This window comes from Rhamphochromis sp. 'chilingali' (assembly GCF_963969265.1).
Source record: "Rhamphochromis sp. 'chilingali' genome assembly, chromosome: 2".
Classification (NCBI taxonomy): domain Eukaryota; kingdom Metazoa; phylum Chordata; class Actinopteri; order Cichliformes; family Cichlidae; genus Rhamphochromis; species Rhamphochromis sp. 'chilingali'.
In genome coordinates, this window is record NC_137930.1 from 45,122,210 (window position 1) to 45,132,506 (window position 10,297).

At 39.5% G+C, this 10,297-nt stretch overlaps 1 protein-coding gene across 5 annotated transcripts in view; it reads right to left on the minus strand.

Moving 5' to 3' along the window:
* The window catches only part of LOC308392937 (suppressor of tumorigenicity 7 protein homolog), a 61,712-nt gene extending 51,676 nt beyond the window's left edge, over nt 1-10,036 (minus strand). For 2 of the 5 annotated variants that reach the window (XM_080876316.1, XM_080876315.1), the window contains exon 1: nt 9,889-10,036. The gene's annotated coding sequence lies outside the window, so the exon portion shown is untranslated. The remainder of the gene's footprint in view (nt 1-9,888) is intronic. The other 3 variants (XM_080876319.1, XM_080876317.1, XM_080876320.1) reach the window with 2 other exon arrangements.
* Between the last annotated feature and the right edge of the window lie 261 nt (nt 10,037-10,297).

A 10,297-nucleotide genomic window follows, 5' to 3' on the forward strand; every position in this document is an offset into this window, starting at 1 on the left:
CACAAATCAACCAAACCAACCACAAATACAAGTGGTTAATATGTCAGCATCTTCTGTATGTATTATCTGTTTGTATGTAGTATCTTTATCACACCACTACATCCTGTATACAGAGAAGCTAGTTTCTTGAACTGCTGCAAACACCATCTGCTGCACAAACGTGCCAGTATAACATGATTGTGGCCACAGTTGATTAAGTGGTGTATTTTATAAGGCTGGTATCTTAAAATCTAAACAGTCCAACTTCCATTTTACATACTGATATCAAAAAATATGAAAAGACTTCCGTCTACTGAGCTACAGCAAGTTCAGGAGATGGAGTCCATATTCCAACTTTGGGAAGAAAAACAAAAAACAAACACTTTTTAGCTTCTATGACTCTCTTTACCCTCCCTACATCTTTCATCACACCCTTTCCTTCATGACTGCTATAAATTCTTTGAGTGGATTCATACAGGACAATGGATTTTACCTGCATTTCCCTCATCAGTGTAAAGGCAGTGTACCTACACAACAGTCCAAAAGACTTTTCTCATTTGGCCGGGGCAGTTATAGACATGGAAGGTCAGATATTAACCAACCAGCTGTTAGGCTTTGAAGTGTTCTTCTCAAATAACCCTTCAGTCTAAAGGGTGATCAAGGGTTTCTGATGTGAAAGTTCTCCCTGTGTATAGCTCTGTGCAGAAAACCACTCAGCCTGTGGACCTTTTCAGGCAGGGCGGAGCTGTATGCTCTGTCAAAGGTAGAGCTAACTTTTCTGGCTGAGATCATGTTACCAGTGTGCTGCACAGGTTCTAAATAAAGGTTTCTGACCAGTCTGATCTGGCTTTGTGGTGAATGTGTGCTGTGGTTGCCAGTGTCACGTCGCACAGCTGACTCAGAGCATTTCTTATATTCTTCATTCAATCTGAGACAACTTGATTTTATGCTGTAGTGTTTAGTGTGTTTAGTAGAATGGAGGTGTGTGTGTTTAATTTCTCACTACACATGTCCAAATAAATAAACATATGTAAGAGCATATTTGATGTATTTTTGTTGGTATCAGAGTTGTGGACCTTCCTCTCAGTACAGAATCATCATTTCTCTATCCCAGGCTGACATTTTTGAAACATTTTCACAGTAGGAAAAAAAATTCAGTCTTCAAAGAGATTTTATTTCTGATGCATTTATTATTTCTCTGGGGAATATGAAGCTTGGGGAAAATGCCCTGAAGAATGTGTCTGAATCCAAACACAATTTATCACATTATCAGCCTGCAAGTATTCCCCACACAAATTGTTCAATTATAGCTCTGCTGCATTGGTTAGTAAGCAATGTTACACAATCAAAAAAATGGTATGTAAATCTTCCCTTTAAACTTCAATTTCTTATACTCTGACATTTTGAGTATTATAGCTGTGCATCAAAATGACGGTGCCCATTCTGGAGGTCAAGGCAGTTTCAACAGCTTACTGTTGAGGGCGGTCCTCATTACCATTGTTTGTACACTGTGGATTGGTTAGTAATCAACAACAAAAAAGGCATGTGTCCATCAGTCTATATTTTAGGTGACTTTATTTTACCACTAGTCTAAGTTTTTTCTTCCCTACCGCGGATGTACCCAGTGAATGCGCCAAGCAATCTATGAAACCATCAACTCTGGAGATTTCTGGAAGAATCAGGTTGGATATTCCCTTTCTCACACATGGAAAACAACAGAAAATTGCCCACTTCAGACACCTCTGGAAACACCAATCATTGGTTTAGGTGAGGGAACTGACACGACCCCCACTCATTAGCTGTAAAAGACCTGACTATTATTTTCCGCTGTCACAGTCTGAGATCACACATACTCTGTAAAAAGAAGCTGGCAGAGCCTCCATTGGGTCCAGATAGAGTGAGAGCTGCTGCGTGTGCGTGAAAAGACTCAAGTGGTTGGATAAATTATCATTAATGAACCAGATACTCAGCACAAAGCCGTCTGCATAAGCAAATCACGAGCTTGTTGAAAGCAGACAATAGTGTAGTTTTGCCATCTAATACACACAGTGAGGAGAAGGCCAACATGAGCTTCAACTCAGTGTAATCTGCATTAAAATATGCCTCAATAGACAGTTTGGTATACTATATGAGACGCAGGTTTTACTTTTGCTTAACAGAGCAATTTATTACCACCATATTTCGTCATCACGAAAAAAAAATGAGAACATGCATCTTATACTGTGAGACAATTCTGCATAATGTTGCTATAAAGTCATAGTAACATTTGTTGACCTTCTCAGGAAAGTCAAGCAGCAGAGCTGATTAGTGTGCCCTGCATATTTACCAAGCTACCAAGTTTGAAAGAGTTGAATATGCATTAAAAATAAAATTGGTAGAAACTTTGTCAGGAGGTTTTGTTTTTGTTCACAGAAGATTTCCTGGCTTCATCCAAACAGAGGATTTAGTCACAGCAAAATCAGCAGCACTGTAATAAAATATTTCTCTAATAAGTTTATAATTAGGGTTTATTCCACTGTATACAACATGTTTTGTAAGCAGTCATGCAGTTTTGTTTTTTTTTATATTCAAGCGAACACTATAATGAAATAAGATGCCCTTTATCAAAACATAGAGCAACTACATAACATGTTGTCTCGCTTTCCTACCCACAAAAGAGATTTGTTGTAAAGTTATTGCTAATCACTTTTATCACCTAAGGAAGATGCAAAAGGACAGGTTTAATGAGGAGTGACGGCTAACTAAATGGAGATTAGATGAAGTACCTTGGCCAGTTTTAAGGGAGGGAATCCCACAAGCTCTTATTTCTCATTGTAAAGGAGGAAATAAGAAGAAATATTATAAGCATATACTGGTGTCAGCCAGGAAGAGGAAGTGAAACTGTGTTATCAATTCAACACCTTGCATGATGTGTCCCATAAGATCAACTGTAAGAAAAGGTCAAGCATGACAAGCTGTTGTGTGTTATCATCTCTAACTGACTGCAGAATTTTTTTTATTTCAAACTCAGATATGTAACAGCACGATGGCGAGGGCACATCGTAGCTGTGGGGTTTCAGTTCCATTCAACGTCCCCACTGTGAAATTTAATGAAATAATATTTACAGCCAGCTGAGACTGTATGTATGCCATTAGTTAAATCTAATACAATGAGGATATGCCGAAAAGATACAAAACTCATGTTCAGATATCCAGTTTGGCTTGACATGATTTTTTTTTTCTTTGACCACATTTAGAAGACACCAATGTCTGACTCACTGAGAATTTTATACATGCTTTTCATAATCTATTGATTGTTCACTTCAAAACTTGCTTACATGTTCTGCAAACGAAGACATTTTTCAGCTACCAAAAACTCAAATCACTTTGATTAAGACAATAAAGGTGACATAATTATTATTATATCCAACTGTTTTCTTCCTAGCTTTGCATGATTTACATTTCAAACTAATCCTTTGTAGCAGACAATTCGTTAATTTCCTGTCTGAAACGAACCATTTTAGCTACTCTACCTTTAAGCCAACTTTCTTCTGACTGGCTGACTCTGGCAAAGAGGAGGTTTAAACCACAGACTGTATATAAAGAAGGGATATAGTTTCAGGGTTTGCAAAGGAAGCCAACACAGATGTGCTTTAAACCTGCATTTCTTCCCTTACAGATAGAAGAAACCAGCAACTCTGGAAGGAAGTAATGGTCAGAACTTCAATAAATGGTGGATGGAAATTACTGATGTAGATAAGTAGACTAGGATATAAGCAGCTGCTTAAAAAGCTCGAACCAAGATTTAACATCCCAGGGCTAAAATTATTTTCCAATTTCAATTTCATTATACACAATATTGTGAAGCTAGTGAAAAGTGACCTGGCTAAGTCATTTTATCTACTGTTAAACTGAAATGCTAAGTAGTAATTTTACAATTTTACTAAAACACTGTAATTTTGTGCTTATATTTGACTTACTGTTATGGGGGTTTTTCTAACACATATATAATTGCAAAGTTTCTTGAAGTATCATGGCATAATTTTTGGGGCTACATTGCACACCCCTAATGCCCAGCTGTATAGAAGTCTTTGGGGAAAAACAGCCCTTTACTTATTTCTTTTTTGATGCCACTTTGATGCTGCAGACAAAGTAGCAAAAGTAGTGAAAGTAAAAGCGTAGTATGAAAAGCATTTCATGAATATGTGTATCCTTGAATGCTTTGGTTAGTAAGACTAGAAAAAAGTTACTCTAGCTCAACCCATCTGAAGCCAGGAAGGAAGCTGATAAAAGTGCTGATTGTGCAATTTAACAGACTTGCTAGTGTTACAGTTGTATTATGAATTGTGTAAGACAGCGGTCGTTATCGTTAACTCGGTTTTCCTGGGTCTTTTCACGTGTGTTATGAATAAATATTCTTTTTTTCGGTACCGGTACTAGTTTTATTTTGTTGTATTTATCCGCGACACCTTAAAGGCCGGTCCGTGAAAATAATGTCGGGCATAAACCGGTCCGTGGCGCAAGAAAGGTTGGGGGCCGCTGGTGTAAGACATTTTAGCCTTATTATTTCATTTGGAGCCCCGGTAATGTTTAACTGTCCTGACAGCAAGTAAAGAATAAAATACCAAAACGGTATTCAAATGTCTGCTTAGCCTAATTACAAATATTATACTGTATTTTCCGCACTATAAGGCGCACTTAAAATCCTTTAATTTTCCTCAAAAATCAACAGTGTGCCTTATAATCTGGTGCACCTTATGTATGAGTTTTGGTTGTGCTTACTGACCTCGAACGGATTTTATATGTGGTACATGGCGCTCAAAAATCTGTCAAAAAATGTTTTAGTACGACTTTGGTAAGCTACGAAGCCGACCACTTGATGGATTGTCGGAGCATTATGGCTACCATAGTCAGGAGCCTGAGTAATCTGGGTCTGAAGCTCTGTCCGCGTCAGGTCCTAAAGTCAAACAAACACTGCGGCATCACTGAGAGTTAAAAACTGTCTAAATTCTTTCATCTGTAATAAAATGATCAGTGTTGCTGCTTTATTAGGTGTAACAATTAAGTTTAACATCCAGGCATCTATGAAAACAGAATTTATTAAATTTAACAGAGTTAGAAGTTAGCAGGAAGTTAGCGCACTAGTTTCCAGCTAAACATGTTCTAACTGAGAGATTTCTGAAAAAATTAAACCGTACAGCTCTGCTGTCACTTCCAAGATAAATGGAGAGAGAAAACTAAACAGCAGGGACGTTTGTAGGGTTACTGAAGTTGGACTAGCTGGTAGGGCTGGGCCATATTATACCGTTCACGGTAATACCGGTATAATGTTAGGCAACGATAGGAAAATGAAATATCGCGATAGAATATGAGTAAAACGCGCATGCGCAGAGCCTTTGTTTTCATACGCACATGGCCGATTGTTGAGTGAAACAGATGAACTAGAATTGGTTTGTAAAAATGGTGCAACTTCCGTGATGTGGAACTGGTTTGGTGTTTGTCCGTCAGATACACGACAAAGCACATTTTTTTGCAGAACATGCAAGCGGCCGTCGTTATTGTCGTATTTGTCGGACTAAGATGCTCTTAAATCTGCGAGTAATCTGGGTCCTAAACTCCGTATACTTCAGGTCAAACGAACACTGCAGCATCACTGAGAGTTAAAAACTGTCTAAATTCTTTCATCTTTAATAAAACGATCAGCATTGCTGCTTAACCAGGTGTAACTATGAAGTTTAACTTCCAGGCATGCATGAAAACAAAATGTATTACATTTAACGGAGTTAGAAGTTAGCAGGAAGCTAGCGGAAGTTAGCTCGCTAGTTACCTAAGCATGATATTGCACGTTCTGACTGAGAGATTTCTGAAAAAATTCAAACGTACAGCTCTGCTATCACGTCCAACATAAATGAAGAGAGGAAACTAAACAGCAGTGACGTTTGTAGGGTTACTGAAGTTGGGCTAGCTGATATATAATTATGTGCTACCTGATCGCTAGCGACACAGCTATGTTAGCATAACATAAACAGTGAAGCTGGAGGACAAACACTAACACTTTTCCACTTATAAAAGTTAACGCTAAGGTTCCTCATGGTTAGAGACAAATGCAATCGCATGGCAGGATGCTGTAAACGGACCAAACTTCAGTCAGGAGAACAACTGAGATAATCCATCCACAATACGAGGTTAGTCATTAATATACTGCAACAACATGGGAATAGAGCAGCTGCCAGAGAATTCAACATTGATGAATCAATGGTACAGAAGTGGAGGAAGCAAGAAGAATGAGTTTAATAAAGTTTGATTTATCTGACTGCTTTGTTTCGATTAATGTGCCTTATAATCCTGTGCACCTTATGGTCCGAAAAATACATACTGCACACTGCAGTTTAATGTTGCAAAGCACCTCTTTTTAACTTCAGTGGATATTATACATGGTTATGCTCAGGATATGTCAGCCCATTTCTACTGGAAATGCCTTTTGGTTAAACTTTCAGCAAGGAATTTGCATTTGCACTGTTACATTTTTATAAAGCTTTAATGTACATAAAAAACAGCTTCTTGTTTAAGTGAAAATAAATGGAAGGTTGTCTTTTTGCACGAGTAATGTCGTGGAGTTGTATTTTGTCTCGCATCAATTATATCGTCAGTTATATCGTTATCGTAAATTTTCATATATATCGTGATAAATATTTTTGGCCATATCGCCCTGCTCTACTAGCTGGTGCATAATGATGTGCTACGTGATCGCTAGCAACACAGCTATGTTAGCATAACATAAACACTGTGAAGCTGAAGGATGAATGCTAACTTTTTTCCAATTGATAAAAATTAAAGTGAGGGTTCCCAACGGTTAGGGACAAATGCAATCACATGGCAGGATGCTGTAAACGGACCAAACTTCAGTCAGGAGAACAACTGAGATAATCCATCCACAATAGAGGTTAGTCATTAATGTGCTGCAACAACATGGGAATAGAGCAGCTGCCAGAGAATTCAAGATTAATGAATCAATGGTACAGAAGTGGAGGAAGCAAGAAGAATGAGTTGAGTAAAGTTTGACTTATCTGACTGTTTTGCTTAATGCGCCTTGTAATCCCGTGCACCTTATGTATGAAAACAGACCTGTTCATCGACAGTGCGCCTTATAATCCAGTGCACCTTATGGTCCGAATACTACGGTATAAGATCAACAGGTACAAGTACTAGGTGTCCTGCTTGAGAATTATATATTAAAAGGTTTTAGAACACTAAAACAATTTTAAAATTACTTGCAGCCAATTGAGAAAATAATAATGATAATTTAAAAAATAACCGAAATACAGTTGCTTTTTAATCATAATTATTATTAATAATATTTTAGGATTTTTGTTGTTGTTAAGGATTCCCTAATTTTTCACTCATTTTAAACCTTTTTTTAATTTTAAGAGACATTGAAGTATTTTTCTTTTATTTCCTGCTATACAATCTGTCATGTGTTGTTGCACTTTCTTGATGGGAAGTATGTTTTATCATAAGGTAAAATACACCCATCATTAGCGATACTGTTACAAAACCATAGGTTAGTGTTCTAGGGTTAACAAACGTTCGACACCAATACTATCCAGACATTGAGATACGAATGATCTTCCAGAAAAGTTGATTCAATTTCCTGTCTATAGACACCACATCAGTGACTCATACAGGAGGTCACAAAAGATTCTCCCCCCCCCCCAAAAAAAAAAAACATCTAAAGAACTGCAGGCCTCATTTAAGGTTGCTTTTCATAATTTAACAATAAAAAAATAAAAAAAGAGTGGACAAAAATGGGATCAATAGGAGAGATCCAAGGTGGAAAAAACCCCCCACTCCTGACCATAAAAGAACACAAAGGCTTCACATGTACCAAAAATACATCTTGTTGATCTTGCCGGGGGTGGAGGGGGGGGGGGGGGGGGGGGGGTGTTACTGGCCACCCTCTGCCAAAAAAAATTAATCAATAAATAAAAATTGCTCCCTCTACCAAAATTTGCTTATGATTCGGTTTTCTTATGTACCAATTTTCAATGATGTTAACTTTAACAGCAGGAAATGAACTATGCATATAATTCTTTTCTATAATTCTTGCCATATTTTTCAACTAACCTGTATTTGACAGCAGCATAATAAAACTGGAAATTCTGTTTTTGGTGTGCCACCCCAATATTTTTTAGTGCCCCACATATGGCCACCACTATGAAAAAATTCTGGAGGCGCCCCTGTGTGGATGTGTGTCAAAGCAAGACACAAAACACTTTGTATAAATGTGTGTGAACAGGTGAAGGCAAGTTGTATGAAATGCCTTCAGTCCTCAAGTAGATCAGAATGGGTTATGGTTAATTATAAGGACCCAGTTACTTTCTCCACATAGGGCCAGGGAGGTTTGGCTAACTTCTATCCATCCATCCATCTTCTTCTTCTGCTGCTGCTTATCCGGGGCCCGGTTGCGGGGGCAGCAGCCCAAGCAGAGAAGCCCAGACCTCCCTCTCTCCAGCCACCTCCTCCAGCTTGTCCATGGGAACACCAAGGCATTCCCAGGCCAGCCGAGAGATATAATCTCTCCAGCGTGTCCTGGGTCTGCCCCGGGGCCTCTTCCCAGTGGGACATGCCCAGAACACCTCACCCAGGAGGCATCCTTGTCAGATGCCTGAACCACCTCAACTGGCTCTTTTCGATGTGAAGGAGCAGCAGCTCTACTCTGAGCCCCTCCTGGATGGCCAAACTTCTCACCCTATCTCTAAGGGAGAGGCCAGCTGACTTTCTTCCATTAATAAATAAAATCACAATTTAAAAATGGATCTTGTATTTACTCAAGTTTCTCATACCCCATATCCTGCTTTAGAGTACAGAGCGCTGGAATTACTAGCTCAGACAGTCATCATGGTAAAAGGAAGATGGAATTGCCGAAAGATGCTGTGGATGTTTCTATCGTGATTTCGGTCTAGGTTTAAGGACTGCTACATCCCTACTTAAGAGAATAATCTTTGATGCCTTTCCAGACTTCTCAGGGAGGATTACGGTTTGTCAGGCAGCCAATTCAGCAGCAGCATTAACACCTTTCATTGCAAGAACAGAATAGAATAATAACCCTTTATTGTACAACGAAAAGCAGTGGGAAGGTGAGAGCCAGCTGCCGGCATGCCGTATTGAACCTGTCAAACTAACCTTTTACGCCCATGCTTTTTGTCATGACTATTCAGTTTATATACGAACACACGCACGAATTCTTCAACCAGCTTATTTGTGCCTAAAGGCTCTCTTGCCCTCTCTAGCCGGGGCCAGCTGGCTTTCTGAAAGAGCACATTCTTCCATCTGCTGCTCAGCTCTCAGTCACAGGAGACGAATCCACCGGCTGCTGTGAAGGCACGGAGACACAACATGCCAACTACAACCCTGAGCTCGCTGCGAGTGCCCAGCAGAGGTGAACACCTCAGGTCCGCAAGACTAAGCTTAACATTTCTTAAAAACAAACAAACAAAACAAAACAAAAAGCAACACAAAGTTCGCTTCAAGAGCATCCCTGACAGAGGCGACTCCTGAAGTTAAAGGAAGAGGAAACTTGGCAAACGGTCGCTCTGAACTCTGGAATCACCGTTAACACTGACTCATGATGGAGACCATTAAAAGCAATACACTGCTCCCCGCCTTATGCCGCTTGCCAGGACAAACTCATTCCACGGCAGCTCGGGAGCATCCTGTTCACTCTCCCCTGTGCATTAAACATCAGTCACGCGTGTGAGCGCTTCCATTTAAACTGGGCTCAGTGAGTCGTAGCCACTAACTCAACCTGCTAGCTAACTGCTAACAAGAGCTGCTGGCTAACGTTGGCAAAAACTTTAGAAAGAAAAAAAAAGAGAGAAGTGGAAGCGTTGTGGATGACAGCGTTGACAGGGATCATGTGAGACATCTTACCTCAATTTGCGTATGTAAAGAAACTGGTGAAAGACCTCTTCGTAGCTAGCATTTCTCCTGCCAGCAGTCCAGCATGTGTCTGAGTATCCAGCAGCAGACACTGTGTATGTGTGGACGTGTCTGCAAACGGGGCTGGAAGGCTAACCTTAAAGCTAACAGTTACCAGTTAGCCACCGGCTCGCTAACCTGGACAGTTAGCCCCAGCGGCCTCAAGGTGTCGCTGATTCACCTACAGCGAGCTGCAGAAAACACCGTTGAATAAATACTGTATGTTGGCGATTTCGAGTTTTTAAATAAATATAGCCAGCAAACACTTTTTTGGAAAGATTTAAGCTCAATATGAATCATTCCTGTGATTTTTATAGTCATAACAATTTGTCATTTATTTTCCCAGTGTAAAAAACAAATA